We start from the raw sequence: 21,059 nt of genomic DNA, 5'->3' as shown, positions 1-21,059 counted from the left end.
CTCCCTGTTTAACTACTGCTCTTTAAGTAATTAAAGTCGGGCAAGTTTCACCATAAGGTCAAGCTGGAACATTCAGACATATGTTTAAAATCGATACACTCACATTACATCATTTTACCATTTAACAGAGCGCAGCCTGTGTAACTTGTATGTCTGATCTTTAAAAGGCCACTTCATTCTGTACACTACAGTATATCTAATTTCAGTTCGCACTTAGGGCTTCAAACAGAACAGGTATTGAACGGCGGTATGGATGAATCCTGAACGTTGAGCCTGAGCACAATTTAAACCAAATTCCATGGAGAGCGGACAGGGCTTTCAATAAATGATGGTCTCTCTATTTGGTCTGTTATTTTTTTTTGAATTTCATGTAAAGAGCCAGAGAGTCCGCCTACCAAAGCTACAGGACCCAGAAGTCTCCCCGCACAAATGCCTGGCTGAACCGAGCGAGAAATGTCCTGTTCTGCCAGGCGGCAGGCAGCTCCCAGTGCGGCTCGGACAACGTTAAACTCCCCTCCCACCAGCCACCCCTCAGCTCCCGACTGACCATGAACCGGTACTAACCCCAAATGCTGCTCTTCATCCGAGCGCCGAGTCACGGTCGGCCCCTTTGTGTTTCCTAGTCCTTCCCCCTCGAACTCACTTCGTTCTCTCTCTATCCTTCAGTCCCGGACCCAAACGTGTCAGTTTCGCGGAGCAGCCAACCGGAAAACGGCGTCTTCTGGTAAAAATGTAGTCGAAAAGCACCTCTGATTCATTGCTGCCATTTTGAACGCCTTGTAATGAAAATGACCGATTGCACAATGTTAAAATTCCCCATTTTTTTTCTGCCGCTGGTGCTAGCACGGATCCATTCACTGCAATGACTGACTCTTCTCGCTGGAAAGCCCCTTATGTCAATATCACTTCCTCTGCCTCTGGAAATCCCCTTCTCTCTAAACAATATAACACCCAGTGCGCGCACACACACACAGCTACAGCACTGCACTCAGCAACTCCGTGCCTTAGAGAGACTCAAGTGCTTTAAAAAGTGGCGTTTATGTGGACCATCTTAGCGGCTCCTACTTGGCTGGAATTTAGAATCAACATTTGCTGAGGCACATGTTAAATCGAAAGGCTGCCAAATATGTCAGTTGAAACATTTCGCGTTAGGTTAAGGTTTGCAGTAGTTAAATTGAGAAATCGTGGGTTGTTAGAAAGTAGAAAAAGAACACCGGTCTCGGCATCAGTGACGTTAACAAATATCCAAATGCAAAAAAAATGCAACGGCATCTGCAATTTGGCTGGAATGAAAGAGGTTTGCACCGTCTGATGTCATCAGCCTGCGAAATCGGGCTGATTCCTTCATTGGATGGGATTTGTCTACATCCACTCCTCAAAATAGCCCTTTCTGAAATTAGAATACTTGTGCCCACTTATTTTTGTTTAAATATCAAACGTCAGTCCCCTTTCCTTCCCATGAAACTCGGTAGGTCGTGACATTATCTGAACGTGGGAACCCCTGATGTAAGTGGATGAATAAGATTTCCTATTGGCTACAAACAACTTTGCGGACTTTGCCACTGTCATTGACATCGTCTGTTTGCTTTCTTCTGCAGCCTTCCTGGAATTTCCTCTCCCACCAGCACACTCAGCCGACCTCCTCAGCCAGTTTTCTCGTCGTTTCCGCTGTGATGCTTCTGAGTTCATCTTTGTTTTGACTCCATCCTTTCTGGACTGCAACTCCCTTTCCTGGCTTCCAGACTACCTCAGTACTTCCTGTGTCTCTCTCTAGACAACACTCACCTTCGTGTCTCCTTCAAATACAACCTTGATCCTTCTGTCCATGTATTCTTCACAACCACACCCCCTATCATTTTCCACCGCCTATGGACAACATGCCCAAATATATTCTCATTCTTCCCTCAACACCACATTTGACTTTGTCCAGCTAGATTTCTCTCCCTGTCTTGAACCAAAAGAGCCCAATCTTAAGATTGGTAATTATGTTGGATTATCTTCACTTTCGCTGATGCTTATGAAATGTGACTGCACAATCAATCTCTGACACTCTTCTGTTGTTCTTGCTGCAATGCAATAAGGTACTTTGCTTAGGTTAGCGCACAGTCAGCAGAGTGTAGGATGAAGTTCCCAGTACATGGAGACCAGCATTCTGTCCAGGAACACACTGGAGTATTCCCGTTTGGATGATGTGTGTGAGGATTTCTCAACAGACAAGTGAGGAGGAATGTAAGAGGGCAATTTCTAGTCCCCAACCCCATCAAAATCTGTATGTTTGTCATTCCTTCATCACCTTACTCAGCTCTCCCAACCTTACAAATGTCATCCCTCCTCATTCACTGACAGTCTCTGTCTTCCTAGCTGTGGCTTTTGAGAATCTCAATTCCTCTGTGCTGGTGTCCACGCTGAGGCATCATGCTTGAGAATTCTTATCCATGTCATAGAGTCATATGGCATAGAAACAGACCCTTCAGCCCACCATATCTATGCCGACCAACAAGCGCCAAACTACACTAATCCCATTTACCTGCACTTGAGCCATAGCCTACTGTGCCCTGGCACTTTAAGTGCTCATCCTGAAGCTTCTCAAATGTTGTGTGAGTAGCTGTCTTCACCACCCTCTCAGACAGCACATTCCATATGCCTGCCACTTTCTGGATGAACAAAATTGTTCTCAGATTTCCTCTACGACATTTGTTCCCTCACCTAAAACTAATGCCCTCTGGTCTTAATTATGTCTGCCATGGGGAAGAAATTCTCACAATCTGCTCTGTCTATGTCTGCAATAATTTTGTAAACCTCAATGAGATCCTCCATCAGCCTCTTTTGCTTCAAGGAAAACAAACACAGCCTCTCCTCATAACTTAGACTTTTCATTTCAGGCAACATCCTGGTGAATATCTGGTACACACTGTCTAGTACAGTTACATCCTTCCTACAGTGTGGCAACCAGAACTGTGCACAGTATTCCATCTGTGACCTAACCGATGGTTTATAAAGTTAAAACAACGCTTTCCTGCTCCTACATTCTCTGTTCCAGTGAATGAAGGCAAGCTTCTTGTGTGATATAACAAGGTGTAGAGCTGGATGAACATAGGCCAGGCAGCATCAGAGAATCATAGAATTCCTATAGTGTGGAAACAGGCCCTTTGGCCCAACAAGTCCACACCAACCCTTGGAGCATCCCACCCAGACCCATCCCCCTATAACCCACACATCCCTGACCACTATGGGCAATTCAGGATGGCCAATCCACCTGGCCTGCACATCTTTGGACTGTGGGAGGAAACCGGAGCACCTGGAAGAAACCCATGCAGACATGGGAGGAGCAGGAAAGTTGATGTTTCAGGTCTGGACCCAATTTTTTTTGAGGAAGGGTCCAGACCCAAAATGTCAACTTTCCTGCTCTTCTGATGCTGCCTGGCCTGCTGTGTTCGTCCAGCTCAACAACTTGTTATCTCAGACTCCAACATCAGCAGTTCCTACTATCTCTAAGCAACTTGTATGCCTTCTTCACCAACCTGTCTACCTGTGCTGATGTCTTCAGGGATCTATGGACTTGTACAGCAAGGTCTCTTTGTCCCTCACTACTCCCAAGGGATCTATTGTTCATTGTGCACATCCTTCTTTTATTAACCTCCCAAAATCATCAGCATTAAATTCCATTTGACATTGTCTGCCCAATTTACCAGCTGATCAATATCAGACTGTAGCCTGAAACCATACTCCTCACTGTTAATAACACACCACCAATTTTAAAGTCATATGTAAACTTACTAATTACACATTCTACATTCACGTCAACCACTAATGTCCATAACAAACAGCAAGTATTCCAGCAATAACCCCTGTGGAACACCACCGGTCACAGGCTTCCAATTACAATAAGCAACATTCCCGCATCACCCTTTACTCTCTACCTGCAAGCCAATTCCAGATCCAGTTTGCCAACTTGCCCTGAATCCCATGGACTCCTATCTTTTGGACCAGTTTTCCATGTGGGACCTTGTCAAAGGCCTTACTGAAGTCCATGTAAAGCACATCAACTGCACTATCCTCATCAATGTATTCAGTCATCTTTTCAAAAAAAACTCTACTAAATTAGAAAGGATGTCCCTCTTAAACATCCAAGCTGACAATCCTTAATTAATCATTGCCTTTCTAAGTGTTGATTAATTCTGACCTTCAAAACTTTTCCCAATAATTTCCTTACTGCTGACGTCAGATGAATTGGTATGTAATTACCTGGCCTATCCTTGCTGCCCTTCTTGAACAAAGAAATGACATTAGCTATGCCCTAGTTATCCAGCACTTTACCTGTGGCCAGCAAAGTATTAAATATTCTCATGAGGGCTCCAACAATCTCTTCCCTTGCCTCCTCCAGCGTGCTGAGCTACATCCCATCAGGCTGTGGGGATTTATGCACCTTTATGCCCATTACAATATCTAATACTGCCTCTTTTTTACTCTTAGCATTCTAGAACCTCAGCACCCCAGTTGAAATCCCTAGCTAGAATTTCCTTCTCCTCTGTGAATGCAAATGAGAAATATCCATTTCAGATCTCACCGACATTCCCTAGCTCTATGCACAGGTTCCACCCTTTCTCTGGTAATTCTCTTACTCTTAATGTTCTTCTAACATGCCTTAGGATTTTCCTTAATCCCATCTGCCAAAGCTATTTCGTAGCCCCTTTTTGCCCTCATAATTTCCTTTTCAAGCAACCTCCTACACTCTCCATACTTTTTAAAGAGCCTCCCCTGTACTTAATGCGCTGTACCTGACATATGCTTCCTTTCTTTTTCTTTATCAAATTCCCAATATCCCTTGACATCTAGGATTCCTTGGACATGCTGCCTTTGCCCTTCAGACGTAGAGGAACATAGCTGGTCCCAAATTCTCACTATACCATGCTTAAAAGACTCCAATTTTCCAAAACTAGACTTACCTCAGCAAGTAGCTGCTCCCGGTCTATGTTTGACAGATCCTGTCCAATGATACTGAAATTTTCCTTTCCCCAGTTGAGATACAACTTCTGCTCTGTCCCTATCTTCTTCCATAATGACTTTGAAATTTACAGAGTTATGGTCATTATCCCCAAAATACTCACCCACTGAAACTGTAACCACTTGACTGGCTTCATTCCCTCGGATTAAGTCTAGCACTGTCCCAGCCCTAGTAGGACTGTCTGCTTACTGGCACAAGAAAGTCTCTGGAAGCAATTCCAAAATTCCATTTAATCCTTTCACACTAATGTGAACCCAGTTAATGTTAACAAAGTTGAAGTCCCCTACAACTATAACCCTCTGTTTCGCTCACCTTTCTGTGATTTGCCTACATATCTGCTTCTCTATCTCCCCCTGACCTTTGGGAGGCCTATAGTACAATCCCAGTAAATTGATCACCCCTTTTTTTATTTCGAAGCTCTAGCCATACGGTGTCATTTGAAGACCCTTCTAACATCTTCCCTTACTGCTGCAGTGATGATTTCCTTTATCACTGAGGCAATGCACTCAGCTCTTTCACTTACCCCTTATTGTGCCTGAAACTCCTATACCCTGGAATGTTGAGCTGCCAGCTCTGTTCTTCCTTCAGCCATTAAAGTAGATACAAAGATAATGGGAACTGCAGATGCTGGAGAATCCAAGATAATAAAATGTGAGGCTGGATGAACACAGCAGGCCAAGCAGCATCTCAGGAGCACAAAAGCTGACGTTTCGGGCCTGGACCCTTCATCAGAGAGGGGGATGGGGAGAGGGAACTGGAATAAATAGGGAGAGAGGGGGAGGCGGACCAAAGATGGAGAATAAAGAAGATAGGTGGAGAGAGTATAGGTGGGGAGGTAGGGAAGGGATAGGTCAGTCCAGGGAAGACGGACAGGTCAAGGAGGTGGGATGAGGTTAGTAGGTGGATGGGGGTGTGGCTTGGGGTGGGAGGAAGGGATGGGTGAGAGGAAGAACCGGTTAGGGAGGCAGAGACAGGTTGGACTGGTTTTGGGATGCAGTGGGTGGGGGGGGAAGAGCTGGGCTGGTTGTGTGGTGCAGTGGGGGGAGGGGACGAACTGGGCTGGTTTAGGGATGCAGTAGGGGAAGGGGAGATTTTGAAACTGGTGAAGTCCACATTGATACCATATGGCTGCAGGGTTCCCAGGCGGAATATGAGTTGCTGTTCCTGCAACCTTCGGGTGGCATCATTGTGGCAGTGCAGGAGGCCCATGATGGACATGTCATCTAAAGAATGGGAGGGGGAGTGGAAATGGTTTGCGACTGGGAGGTGCAGTTGTTTGTTGCGAACTGAGCGGAGGTGTTCTGCAAAGCGGTCTCCAAGCCTCCGCTTGGTTTCCCCAATGTAGAGGAAGCCACACCGGGTACAGTGGGTGCAGTATACCACATTGGCAGATGTGCAGGTGAACCTCTGCTTAATGTGGAATGTCATCTTGGGGCCTGGGATAGGGGTGAGGGAGAAGGTGTGGAGGCAAGTGTAGCATTTCCTGCGGTTGCAGGGGAGGGTGCCGGGTGTGGTGGGGTTGGAGGGCAGTGTGGAGCGAACAAGGGAGTCACGGAGAGAGTGGTCTCTCCGGAAAGCAGGGTGGTGTGTGAGAACGAGGGGGATCCTCTTCCTCCTCTCAAATGTCTTGGGTGGTGGGGTCGGATTGTGAATGGCGAAAGTGTCGGAGGATGATGCGTTGTATCCGGAGGTTGGTAGGGTGGTGTGTGAGAACGAGGGGGATCCTCTTAGGGCGGTTGTGGCGGGGGCGGGGTGTGAGGGATGTGTTGCGGGAAATATGGGAGACGCGGTCAAGGGCGTTCTCGATCACTGTGGGGGGAAAGTTGCGGTCCTTGAAGAACTTGGACATCTGGGATGTGTGGGAGTGGAATGTCTTATCGTGGGAGCAGATGCGGCGGAGGAATTGGGAATAGGGGATGGAATTTTTGCAGGAGGGTGGGTGGGAGGAGGTGTATTCTAGGTAGCTGTGGGAGTCGGTGGGCTTGAAATGGACATCAGTTACAAGCTGGTTGCCTGAGATGGAGACTGAGAGGTCCAGGAAGGTGAGGGATGTGCTGGAGATGGCCCAGGTGAACTGAAGGTTGGGGTGGAAGGTGTTGGTGAAGTGGATGAACTGTTCGAGCTCCTCTGGGGAGCAAGAGGCGGCGCCGATATAGTCATCAATGTACCGGAGGAAGAGGTGGGGTTTGGGGCCTGTGTAGGTGCGGAAGAGGGACTGTTCCACGTAACTTACAAAGAGGCAGGCATAGCTGGGGCCCATGCGGGTGCCCATGGCCACCCCCTTAGTCTGTAGGAAGTGGGAGGAGTCAAAAGAGAAGTTGTTGAGGGTGAGGACGAGTTCAGCTAGGAGGATGAGAGTGTCGGTGGAGGGGGACTGGTCGGGCCTGTGGGACAGGAAGAAGCGGAGGGCCTTGAGGCCATCTGCATGCGGAATGCAGGTGTATAGGGACTGGACGTCCATGGTGAATATGAGGTGTTGGGGGCCAGGGAATTGGAAGTCCTGGAGGAGGTAGAGGGTGGTGTCACGGACGTAGGTGGGGAGTTCCTGGACCAAAGGGGAGAAAATGGAGCCTGGACCAAAGAGGAGAAAATGGAGAGGAGGAAGAGGATCCCCCTCGTTCTCACACACCACCCTACCAACCTCCGGATACAACGCATCATCCTCCGACACTTTCGCCATTCACAATCCGACCCCACCACCCAAGACATTTTTCCATCCCCACCCCTGTCTGCTTTCCGGAGACACCACTCTCTCCGTGACTCCCTTGTTCGCTCCACACTGCCCTCCAACCCCACCACACCCGGCACCCTCCCCTGCAACCGCAGGAAATGCTACACTTGCCCCCACACCTCCTCCCTCACCCTTATCCCAGGCCCCAAGATGACATTCCACATTAAGCAGAGGTTCACCTGCACATCTGCCAATGTGGTATACTGCATCCACTGTACCCGGTGTGGCTTCCTCTACATTGGGGAAACCAAGCGGAGGCTTGGAGACCGCTTTGCAGAACACCTCCGCTCAGTTCGCAACAAACAACTGCACCTCCCAGTCGCAAACCATTTCCACTCCCCCTCCCATTCTTTAGATGACATGTCCATCATGGGCCTCCTGCAGTGCCACAATGATGCCACCCGAAGGTTGCAGGAACAGCAACTCATATTCCGCCTGGGAACCCTGCAGCCTAATGGTATCAATGTGGGCTTCACCAGTTTCAAAATCTCCCTTCCCCTACTGCATCCCTAAACCAGCCCAGTTCGTCCCCTCCCCCCACTGCACCACACAACCAGCCCAGCTCTTCCCCCCCACCCACTGCATCCCAAAACCAGTCCAACCTGTCTCTGCCTCCCTAACCTGTTCTTCCTCTCACCCATCCCTTCCTCCCACCCCAAGCCACACCCCCATCTACCTACTAACCTCATCCCACCTCCTTGACCTGTCCGTCTTCCCTGGACTGACCTATCCCCTCCCTACCTCCCCACCTATACTCTCTCCACCTATCTTCTTTACTCTCCATCTTCGGTCCGCCTCCCCCTCTCTCCCTATTTATTCCAGTTCCCTCTCCCCAGCCCCCTCTCTGATGAAGGGTCTAGGCCCGAAACGTCAGCTTTTGTGCTCCTGAGATGCTGCTTGGCCTGCTGTTTTCATCCAGCCTCACATTTTATTATCTTGGATTCTCCAGCATCTGCAGTTCCCATTATCACTGCCTTGTCATGCCCGTGTCTTCTCCACCTACTGGACTGCCCTGGTATTCCTTCTACATCTGACTGGACTTTGCTCCTGACTTTACAGCTGTTCTGTGCCCTATTCCTCACCAGATTAGTTTAAAACCTTTCCAACATCAGGAGCAAGTGATACTGGACCCATTCTGGTTCAGGTGCAATCTGTCCAGTTTGTCTAATCTGTCCCACCTACCACAGAAACTCTCCCAATGATCTAAAAATGCAAAGCCATCCTTCCTATACCATCCCTTTAACCAAGTGTTCATCTGACCTACCTTTTATAGAGTCGTAGAGATGTACAGTACAGAAACAGACCCTTCAGTTCAACTCATTCATGCTGACCAGATATCCTAAATTGATCTGGCCCAATTTGCCAGCATTTGTCCCATATTCCTCTAAACCCTTCCTATTCGTAAGCCCATCCAGATGCCCAATAAATGTTGTAATTGTATCAGTCTCTACCACTTCCTCTGGCAGCTCATTCCAGATGCACATCTCCCTCTGTGTGAAAAAGTTGCCCCTTTGGTCACTTTTAAATCTCTCCTCTCTCACCTTAAACCTATGCCCTCTAGTTTTGGATCCCCCCAACACTGGGGAAAAGACCTTGTCGATTCACCCTATCCATGCACCCCGTGATTTTATAAACCTCTATAAGGTCACCCGTCAGCCTCCAACACTCTAGGGAAAATAGCCCCAGCCTATCGACTATTCCTACACTCAGTAGCACATGGCACTGTAAATAATCTGGAGATGACAATGTTAACGGTGCTCCTCATTAATCTACCATCTAACTCTCAATTCCTGCTGCAGGATCTCATTTACTTTTATACCCGTGTCATTGCTACTGACATGTACCAGAATGGCTGGCTCCCCCTTCAGAGCGCACTGCAGCCACTTGGACCTGGCACCAGGGAAGCAACACACCATGGAAGAGCGATATTGGGAACTGCAGATGCTGGAGAATCCAAGATAATGAAATGTGAAGCTGGATGAACACAGCAGGCTCAGCAGCATCTCAGGAGCACAAAAGCTGACGTTTCGGGCCTAGACCCTGAAGGACCCCTGAAGGGGTCTAGGCCCGAAACGTCAGCTTTTGTGCTCCTGAGATGCTGCTGGGCCTGCTGTGTTCATCCAGCCTCACATTTTATTATATTACACCATGCAAGAGTCTTGTTTGCTGCTACAGAATGGCCTATCAGTTCCTCTTACCATCTAGTCCCCTATCACTAAAGCTCTTTCCAGTCTTTTTCCTCTCCTGCTGGTGCCACAGAGCTAACCGTGGTGCCACAAATTTTGCCTGCTGCTGCTTTCCCCTGAGAGCCATTCTCCTCCAACAGTACCTAACACGGGTTAGCTGTTTGAGAGGGGAATGGCCACAGGGGACTCCTGCACTGCCTGCCCACACTGACTCATATTCCTGGTGGTCACCCAATGCTTCTCTGTCTGTGTAGCCCCTACCTGTGGTGTGAGCAGCTCACTAAATGTGCTAGCCATGACATGCCCCTCAGCCTCACAGATGCTGCGTAGTGGGTCCATCCCCATCTCCAGGCGACCCTGTGCAGACCATGTGAAGCTGCAGCTGAACACAGCTCCTGCTTATCCGGTCACCATGGAGACTGGACAGGATTTCCCACCTCTTGCAGGAGGCGCATTCCACACAACCAAGTTCTTCCTCCATGGTGAACCTTCTAAGTGACAAACCATAAACGAGCAATTTCTCAAACATACCCACTGCTGACCAAGCCAGATTTCTCCCTCTCTCACTCTGTCTCTTTTCATTCATCACAGAATCCCTACAGTGTGGGAACAGACCATTTGGCCCAAGGGGTCCACACTACTCCTCTGAAGAGCACTCCATCCAGATTCATCTCCAATGCTATCCCTGTGACCCTGCATTTCCCATCACTAATCCACATCAACTGCATATCCTTGGACACTATTAGCTGATTTTGCACGACCAACTCACCTAAGCTGCATATGTTTGGATTGTGGGAGGAAACCCACGCAGACATTGGGAGAATCTGCAAACTTCACACAGCAAAGCTCCTGAGGGTGGAATCAAACACAGTCCCTGGCGCTGTGAGCCAGAAGTGCGAAAGATTGAACCACTGTGCAGCTCTTCTTCACAAACAGCAGATATCAAACATAATGAGTTTACCACCCACAAAGTATGACTCACTCAATCTCTAAAGCTGCTTCCAGAACATCCAATCCTCTGGCCTGACATCACTATAACTTCGTCACCTTCATGTCCGCCTCTGGAATCATGTCCACACCCACTCCCTCTCACACTGAGCTCATTCCACTCGCGCTCCCACTCCCTCTCGCACTGAACTCAATCCGCGCCCTCTTCCTCATACACTCAGCTCAATCCATTCCCTCTCCCTCTCGCACTGAGCTTGATCCGATCCCTTCCACTCTCGCAGTGACCTTATTCCGCTCCCTCTCCCTCTCGCACTGAGCTCGATCTGCTCCATCTCCTTCTAACACTGATCTTGATCCACTCCCTCTCCCTCTCAAACTGAACTTGATCCGCTCCATCTCCTGCTCATACTGAGCTCAATCCACTCTCTCTACCTCTCCCACTTAGCTCGATCTGCTCTCACCCTCCGGCACTGATCTTGACCTGCTCCCTCTCCCTCTCATATTGAGCTTGATTTGCTCCCTTGCCCTCTCGCACACAGCTCAATCCACTCCTGCTCCCTCTCCTGGTCACACTGAGCTCGATACGCTCCCTCTCCCTCTTGCTCAGAGCTCTTTCTGCTCCCTCTCCCTCTCCCTCTGACAATGAGCTCGATCCGCTCCCCTTCCCTCTCCCTCTAGCACTGAGCTCGATCCACTCCCTCTCCTTCTGACACTGAGCTCGATCCACTCCCGCTCCCTCTCCCTTTCGCAGAGACCTCGAACCACTCTCACTCTCACTCACACTGATCTCGACTGCTTCGTCTCCCTCTCCACTCTCGAGCTGCTCTCACCCTCCGGCACTGATCTTGATCCGTTCCCTGTCCCTGTCCCCCTGTGCTCTATTTGCTCACTGTACCTCAGGCACTGAGCTTGATCCGCTCCCTCTCACTGTCGAACTGATCTCACTCCGCTTCCTGTCCCTCTTGCACTGATCTCACTTTGCTCCCTGTCCCACTCACACTGACTTCGATCCAAAGCCTCTCTCTCTCGCACTTCACTCGATTGGCTCCCTCTCCCTCTCACACTGAGCTCAATACACTCCCTCTCCCTCTCACACTGAGCTCAATACACTCCCTCTCCCTCTCACACTGAGCTCAATACACTCCCTCTCCCTCTCACACTGAGCTCAATACACTCCCTCTCCCTTTCACACTGAGCTCAATACACTCCCTCTCCCTCTCACACTGAGCTCAATACACTCCCTCTCCCTTTCACACTGAGCTCAATACACTCCCTCTCCCTCTCACACTGAGCTCAATACAGTCCCTCTCTCTCTCACAGTGAGCTCAATACACTCCCTCTCCCTCTCACACTGAGCTCAATACACTCCCTCTCCCTCTCACACTGAGCTCAATACACTCCCTCTCCCTCTCACACTGAGCTCAATACAGTCCCTCTCCCTCTCACACTGAGCTCAATACACTCCCTCTCCCTCTCACACTGAGCTCAATACAGTCCCTCTCCCTCTCACAGTGAGCTCAATACACTCCCTCTCCCTCTCACACTGAGCTCAATACAGTCCCTCTCCCTCTCACAGTGAGCTCAATACACTCCCTCTCCCTCTCACACTGAGCTCAATACACTCCCTCTCCCTTTCACACTGAGCTCAATACACTCCCTCTCCCTCTCACACTGAGCTCAATACACTCCCTCTCCCTCTCACACCTAGCTCAATACACTCCCTCTCCCTTTCACACTGAGCTCAATACAGTCCCTCTCCCTTTCAGACTGAGCTCAATACACTCCCTCTCCCTCTCACACTGAGCTCAATACACTCCCTCTCCCTTTCACACTGAGCTCAATACAGTCCCTCTCCCTCTCACACTGAGCTCAATACACTCCCTCTCCCTTTCACACTGAGCTCAATACACTCCCTCTCCCTTTCACACTGAGCTCAATACACTCCCTCTCCCTCTCACACTGAGCTCAATACACTCCCTCTCCCTTTCACACTGAGCTCAATACACTCCCTCTCCATCTCCCACTTGCACTGAGCTCGATCTGCTCTCTCTCCCTTTGAGACTGAGCTCAATTATCTCCCTTTCCGTCTCTCTCTCGCACAGAGCTCAATCCAATCCCTCTCCGTTTCCCTTTCGCACTGAGCTCAATCCACTCCCTCTCCCTATACCTTTCGCAGAGACATCAGTCCACTCACATTCCCACTCACACTAAGCTCGATCCACTCTCTCTCCCTCTCGCACTGAGCTCGATCTGCTCCTTCTCCTTCTCCAACTGAGCTCGATCCGCACCCTCTTCTTCTCCCACTTGGCTTGATCTGCGCCCTCTCCCTCTCGCATTGAGCTCGATCTATGTCCTCTCCCTCTCACACTGTGCTCGATCTGCTCCCACTCCCTCTCCCTCTTGCAATGAGCATGATCCACTCCCTCTCCCTTCCCACTGAGCTCGATCCGCTCCCTCTGCATCTCCCACCCTCACTGAGCTCGATCCACTCTCTCTCCCTCTCCCTCTTGCACTGAACTTGATCCGCTCCCTTTTCCGCTCCAACTGAGCTCGATCTGCTCCTTTTCTCCCTCACTCTGATCTTGATCCACTGCCTCTCCCACTCAAACTGAGATCACTCCACTCCCACTACCTCTCCCTCTGGCACTGAGTTCAATCCACTTCTTCTCCGCCTGCCCCTCAAACACAGCTGGATCCGTTCCCTTTCACTCTCCCACTGAGCTCAATCCTTTCTCTTGCTCTCACGCTGAGCTTGATCTGCTCCCTCTCACTCTCGTAATTACCTTGATCCGTTGCTTCTCCATCTTGCACTGAGCTCAACTCATTCTCTCTCCCTCTCGCATTGAGCTCGACTCATTCTCTCTCCCTCTCGCACTGAGATCTGTTGACTCCCTCTACCTCTCACATTGAGCCTGACCTACACCTTCTCTCTCGCACTGAGGTCCCTCCGCTCCCTCTCCCTCTCCCAATCAGCTCAATTCATTCGCTGTCCCTCTCACAGTGAGCTCGATCTGCACCCTCTCCCTCTCACAGTGAGCTCGATCTGCACCCTCTCCCTCTCTCACTGAGCTCGATCCGCTTCCTCTCCCTCTCGCACTGAGTTTGATCCGCTACCTCTCCTCCTCCCACTCAGCTCAGTTCTGTCCCTCTCCCTGTCCCTATCACACAACCGCTATCCACTCCCTCTCCCGCTCCCTCTCCCTCTTCCTCTCACACTGAGCTCGATCCATTCCCTTTCCCGCTCCAACTGAGCTCGACCCGCTCCCTTTCTCTCTCACTCTGATCTCGATCCATTCCCTTTTCCACTCCAACAGAGATCACTCAGTTCTCACTCCCTCTCCCTGTGGCACTGAGCTCAATCCGCTTCTTCTCCCTCTCCATCTCAGAGCTGGATCCGCTCCTTCTCCCTCTGAGCTGGAACCACTCCCTCAACCTCTCCCTCTCGCACTGAGCTCAATCCATTCCCTCTCCCTCTCGCACTGAGCTCAATCCGTTCCCTCTCCCTCTCGCACTGAGCTCAATCCATTCCCTCTCCCTCTCGCACTGAGCTCAATCCACACCCTCTCCCTCTCCCACTGAGCTCCATCGACTCCATCTACCTCCCTCACTGAGCCTGATCTACTCCCTCTCCCTCTCGCACTGAGCTCAATCCACACCCTCTCCCTCTCGCACTGAGCTCAATCCGTTCCCTCTCCCTCTCGCACTGAGCTCGATCCGGTCCCTCTCCCTCTTGCACTGAGCTCGATCCGCTCCCTCTGCCTCTCCTGGTCGCACTGAGTTTGATCCACACCCTCTCCCTCTCACTCTGAGTTCAATAGGTGCCCTCTCCCTCTGACATTGAGCTCGATCCGTGCCCTCTCCTTCTCAGACTGAGCTCGATCCACTCCCTCTACCTCTCCCGGTCGCACTGAGCTCAATCTGCTCCCTCCGCCTCTCACACTGAGTTCGATCCACACCCTCTCCCTCTCACTCTGAGCTCGATCCGCTCCCTCTCCCTCTTGCATTCAGTTCAATGCGCTCCCTCTCCCTCTCCCTCTCTCTCTCCCTCTCACATTGTGTTTTATCCAGTCTCGCTTCCTTTTGCAATGATCATGATCCTCTACCTCTACCGCTACCTCTCAGCATGCGCGCGGTTCACTCCCTCTCCTTCTCGCACTGAACTCGGTATATTCAGGCTCCCTCTCGCACTGAGCTCGGTATATTCAGGCTCCCTCTCCCTCTCCCACTGACCTCCATCCGCTCCCACTCCCTCTCCCACTTAAATCCATCCGCTCCCATTCCCTCTCCCTCCCGCACTGACCTTGCTCCGCTCCCTCTCCCTCCCGCACTGAGTACGATCTGCTCCCTCTGCAACTCCCACTCTCATTGAGCTGGAGCCGCTCCTTCTCCCTCTTGCATTGAGCTCCATCCACTCTCTCTCTCCCTCTCACAGTGAGCTCGATCTGCTCCCACTCCATATCACACTGAGCTCGAGCCGCTACTTCTCCTCCTCCCACTGAGCTCAATCCTGTCCCTATCGCACTGAGCTCCATCCGCTCACTCTGCATCTCCTACTCGCACTGAGCTCTATCTGCTCCCTCTCCTGCTCACACTGAGCTTGATCTGCTCCCTTTCCTGCTCACACCGAGATCAATCCGCTCCCTTTCCCGCTCACACTGAGCTTGATCTCCTCTGTCTCCTTCTGCCTCTCGCACTGAGCTCTATCTCCTCCCTCTGCCTCTTGCACTGAGCTCTATCTCCTCCCTCTGCCTCTCCCACTGAGCTCTATCTCCTCCCTCTGCCTCTCGCACTGAGCTCTATCTCCTCCCTCTGCCTCTCGCACTGAGCTCTAGCTCCTCCCTCTGCCTCTCGCACTGAGCTCTAGCTCCTCCCTCTGCCTCTCGCACTGAGCTCTATCTCCTCCCTCTGCCTCTCGCACTGAGCTCTATCTCCTCCGTCTCCCTCTCGCACTGATTGCTCTTGATCCAACTGCCGCTCAGACTGAGCTCCACTGCCTGTTCACATCACATTCCCATTTTAACACCTGCCATAAGAGCATGCTTTTTGTATTCTTCCAATCACCGTTTTCATTCATCTCTGATGGATCTATCAACATTAGAGTCACGATATATTTTCTAAGAATTCTTTTGTTTGCTGATCCTCATATGGGCAACAGTTTGGGATATTCTATAAAATTGGTGGAGGCTGTTTCTATAGAGCTCCATGATCATCTGGTGTTTGCTGCAGGCGAGTAACATAAACCGTGTTGGATACGATTGTATTTGGGGACCTAACTGAGGACAGGTTCGATCAAAGCTCACATTTGCACTGGACCGAGTGCTGGAAGACAGCTGCTACTGTGGTACCAATAGGCAGCAGGAAGCAATGTCTTAAGGACTTATGGAGACAGAGTCAGCTTTCAGATATATGCTGACACTAATCAGCTTCATAAGAACGGCCAGAACTTATCCAAATTAACATTAGGAAGCTTAAAGGTAAAAGTACTATACTCTCACCCTTGATTTTATCCTCTTCTCTGATTGTTTCATCAGATTGAACCCAAGAATGTATGTTTTATTTGATGTCGGCATTGCTGACTGATCCTAATTGCCATTCAGCTGAGTGGTTTCCAAGGCTATTTCAGGGGTCAGTTAGGAAGCAACCACATCGCTTTTGGTCTGGAATCTGTAGGCCGGACCACATAAGGACATCAGATCTTCTTCCTTAAAGGCCATTAGAGGACAAGATGGGCAATTGACAATAGCTTCATGTGCTTTGAAGCTAATTTGAGCTTCATATTATATTTTTCACCTCTTCACAAAACTGCTTTCCTCCCCTTTTGCAACATCCCTTACGTCAGCTCTATTTTTAATTTCCAGTTCAAATGAAGCCTTTGTCTTTAACTGATTTAAATGGCAGAGTGGACTCGATGGGCCGAAAGGCCTTACTTCCACTTCTATGTCTTATGGTCTTCATTGTCCCAAAGCTTAGCTTCTCCAAATCCTTTTCTTCCCAAATTTTCCTATAAATAAACTCTGACTCACCAAAGCTCAATTTCTGCTTTCTCATCATTTCCAATCTTCCCACTTCCATTACTTCATAGCACAATGCATTCAAAATTAATATCCTTACTTTTAGTTCCTGAAAGATAGGAAGAGCTGTCGACACTGGAGCCTGAGATAACACAGTGTGGAACTGGAGGAACACACCAGGCCAGGCAGCATCAGAGGAGCAGGAAAGCTGACATTTCGTGTTGGGACCCTTCTTCAGAAATAGGCTTTCTGAAGAAGGGTCCCAACCCGAAACAACAACTTTCCTGCCCCTCTGATTCTGCCTGGCCTGCTGTGTTCCTCCAGTTCCACGCTGTTATAAATTCCTGAACACGCTTGTCCGACCTGTATTCTCCCCTTCAGTGTTTTGTAGTCCCAGCCTTGGGACAAAGAACTATGCTTTTTGTCACTCTTGCAACATAATCCTCAAAACCAATATCCTAAAGGCTAAGGTGGAAGTAAATAGAATCATAGAGTCATACAGCACAGAAATAGACCCTTCATTCCAACTTATCCATGCCGTTCAAGTTTCCCAAAATAAACTAGACCCATTTGCCTGCATTTGGCCCATATCTCTCTAAACCTTTCCTATTCATGTACCTCTCCAAATGTCTTTTATGTGTTGTAACTTTATCTGCATCTACTACATCCTCTGGCAATTCATTTCACATACGAACCACTCTCGGTAAAAATGTTGTCCCTCAGGTCCCTTTTAAATCTTTCTCCTCTCACCTTAAAGTTATGCCCTCTAGTTTTGAACTGTCCAACCCTTGGGAAAATACTTTTGCTATTCACCTTATCTAGGCCCCTCGTGATTTGACAACCTTCAATGTGGCTACCCCTCGTCCACCTGCACTTCAGTGGATAATGTCCCAGCCTATCCAGTCTCTCCTCATAACTCAGTCACTCCAGTCCTGGTAACATCCTTGTAAATCTTTTCTGCACCCCTTCCAATTTAATAATATCCTTCCTAAAGCAGGGTGACCAGAACTGTACTCAATATTCCAAAAGTGGCTTCGCCAGTGTCCTGTACAACCGCAACATGACGTTCCAACTCCTAAACATGTTGGTCTCAGCAGTAAAGGTGCCAAACACCTTTATCAATCTGTCGACCTGTGATGCCACTTTCAATGAACTATGTACCCGAACCTCTCGGTCCCTCTGTTCTGCAACAATCTCCAGTGACCCTACCATTAACTATGTAAATCTTGCCTTTGACCTTTTTACCAAATGTAACACTTGCATTTATCTAAAGTAAACTCTATCTGCCACTCCTCAGCCCATTGGCCCATTTGATCAAAACCTCTCTGTAATCTTAGATAATCTTCCTCGCTGTCTACTGTACCACCTATTTTAGTGTCATCTGCTAACTTACTAATCATGCTGTATATTCTCATCCAAATTGTGTATATAAATGAGAAACAAAAGTGAATCCAACACTGATCTCTGCGGAACACGGCTGGTCACAGGCTTGCAGTTTGACAAACAATCCTTCAGTACCATACCCTGTTTCCAATCATCTAGCCAATTTTGTATCCACTTGGCAAGCTCTCCTTGAATCCCATGTGATCTACCTTTTCTAACCAGTCTGCCATGTGGGACCTTGTCAAAGGCCTTATAAAAGTCCATGTAGACAACATCTACCGCTCTGCCCTCATCTATTGGTGGCCCAGTGGTTATTAGCACTGCTGCCTCACAGTGCCAGGCACCTGGGTTTGATTTCACCTTCGGGTGACTGCCTGTGTGGAGTTTGCACATTCTCCCCGTGTCTGTATGGGTTTCTTATGGGGTACTCCAGTTTCCTCTCTCAGAGATGTGCAGGTTAGGTGGATTGGCCATGGTAAATTGTCCACAGTGTCCAGGGATGTGCAGGTTAGATGGGTTAGCCACGGTAAATATGGGGTTACAGGGATAGGGTAGTGGGGTGAGTTTGGGTGGAATGCCCTCTGGACATTTGGCATGGACCCAATGGGCTGAATGTCCTGCTTCCACACTGTAGGGATTCTACGATCATGATTCAGTGATCTTCAACCAAGTTTGTGAGGCATGATTTCCCATTCACAAAGCCTTGCTGACTATCCCTAATCAGTTCTTGCCTCTCCAAATGCATGTAAATCCTGTCTATCAGAATCCCTTTCTACAACCCACCCACCATTGATCTCAGGCTCCTCTTCGCAGCCTTTCTTGAATAAAGTGAGCAAGTAGCTTTTATCCATTCGTACCTTTCTTCATTCTTGGAAACAACAATGCTCGAGAGTTTTAAGTCTAAAGCCATGTGGACTTGATGGCCAAGAGTTGTAGAGCATGCACTTTTTTGATGTTTGTGAAGTTAGTTACTGGGAAATGATAGATGAAACATTTCACAACCTAGCAGCATTAACAAACCCTCAGAAGCAGTTTAACAGAAAATCATGAGCAGTGTGATTTTCTGTTGCATGGATGGAATTATTGCGACCAGTGCAGCAATAATTTTCTGATAAACTTGCCGGTGTAGCTGCAGCCATGGTAATAGCACTGGCAAAATCTCAAGGGTTTATCATTTCACTTTGTCATGACGAAGCAGTCAATAAGATGATGTGTGTACATGGTGTGAGTAGACCTTTAGTTTACCATGGCTGCTGACAGGGCCTTTTGATCAGACTGAGACAGAAAAGCTTACTTATTATGTATTGCTACTTTTAAATTTGTGACACAATACGAAGAGGGAAACAAAACAGAATTAAGGCTAATGCAGAAGAAAGTCAAAGGCAGTTCGCGGAGCAGGAATAAGGGGAAGAAAAACGATTAAAAATACACAACCTGGTTTGAGTTTTAACTGCTGTATCTGTTAAGTGTTCAACTAAAAGGTTGTGTAAAGAGTTTCCAATGTTTCAGCATATAACTTACCTCTATTAGTGACACAACCTCTTGTGAAAGGTAAAAAAAATTTAGAAGAACCAAAACCATTTGGGTTTTTAAAAATCCCCTAAGGCAAGTTAACAACTCTAATTTCCTTACTCTCGGCCACCTTACATCCTGTTTTTTTATCACTTGAAATATCATTCCATCTCGGGAACTTGTCCAGATCCTTTTGAAGGGGATCCAAATGACAGTCTGTGGCCATGGACGGTGCCTGTGAAAAGAATAACCTAACGTTTTACTCATGTATTTTATCTGACTTAAGCCAACCACATCCATGTCAAACGATCGACTTTTCACTATTTTTTAAAAGAAAATTTGCTGTATCTCTTATAAACCTTTATTTCTCCAATCAAATTGATTCGAATTCATCGAGTCTATTTCCATCACAAAGATCCCAAGCCTAGAACCAACTTGGCCGCCCTCTTCTCCAGTGTTCCCTATTATGCTTTGGAGGCCACAATACTTTGAATTATAACAATACTAAGGCCCAGTGCAGTCTATACAGATCTAATTTATATTTATTTTCATATTGTTCTGTCCTAAATAACATAAGCTAAACTAAAAACTACTGGCCTTCCCTGTCACCTCAAGATATTGTGGATTTTTAAAAATTCATTCATTGGACGTGGGCATCGCTGGCTGGCCAGCATTTATTGCCCATCCCTAGTTGCCCTTGAGAAGATGGTGGTGAGCTGTCTCTTTGAAACACTGAAGTCCATGTGCTGTGGGTAGATCTACAATTCTCATAGGGAGGGAACTCCAGGACTTTGACCCAGTGACAGTGAAGGAACAGCGATATATTTCCAAGTTGGTATGGCGAGTGGCTTGGAAAGGAACTGGTCGTGGGTTTGGAAGATGTTGTTTAATGATCTTTGGCAAATCTCTGCAGTGCATCTTGTAGACAATTCACACTGTTGCTCTGAGCTTTAGTGGTCGAGGGAGTGGATGCTCGTGGATGTAGTGCCGATCAAGCGGGCTGCTTTGTCCCAGTTGGTGTCAAGCTTCTTGAGTGTTGTTGGGGCTGCACTCATCCAGGCAAGTGAGGAATATTTCATCATATTCCTGACTTGTGCCTTGTAGATCATGGATACATTCTGGGGAGTCAGGAGGTGAGTTACTCACTGCAGTATTCCTAGCTCATGACCTGTTGATGTTGTCATTGTGTTTATGTGGTGAGTCCAGTTGAGTTTCTGACAATGGTAACCCCCAGGATGTTGATAGTAGGGGAACACCATTAAAAGACAAGGGTCAGTGATTAG

The 21,059-nt window shown here is 48.5% G+C and overlaps 1 protein-coding gene across 2 annotated transcripts in view; it reads right to left on the bottom strand.

Moving 5' to 3' along the window:
• traf3 (TNF receptor-associated factor 3) overlaps nt 1-1,278 on the bottom strand; it is an 81,421-nt gene extending 80,143 nt beyond the window's left edge. For both annotated transcript variants that reach the window (XM_048537050.2, XM_048537052.2), the window contains exon 1: nt 565-1,278. The gene's annotated coding sequence lies outside the window, so the exon portion shown is untranslated. The remainder of the gene's footprint in view (nt 1-564) is intronic.
• Between the last annotated feature and the right edge of the window lie 19,781 nt (nt 1,279-21,059).

The sequence above is a fragment of the Stegostoma tigrinum genome, chromosome 10, assembly GCF_030684315.1.
Source record: "Stegostoma tigrinum isolate sSteTig4 chromosome 10, sSteTig4.hap1, whole genome shotgun sequence".
Classification (NCBI taxonomy): Eukaryota; Metazoa; Chordata; class Chondrichthyes; order Orectolobiformes; family Stegostomatidae; genus Stegostoma; species Stegostoma tigrinum.
Note: the sequence above shows the minus strand (reverse complement) of the source record. Positions and strands in the feature narration are given on the sequence as shown.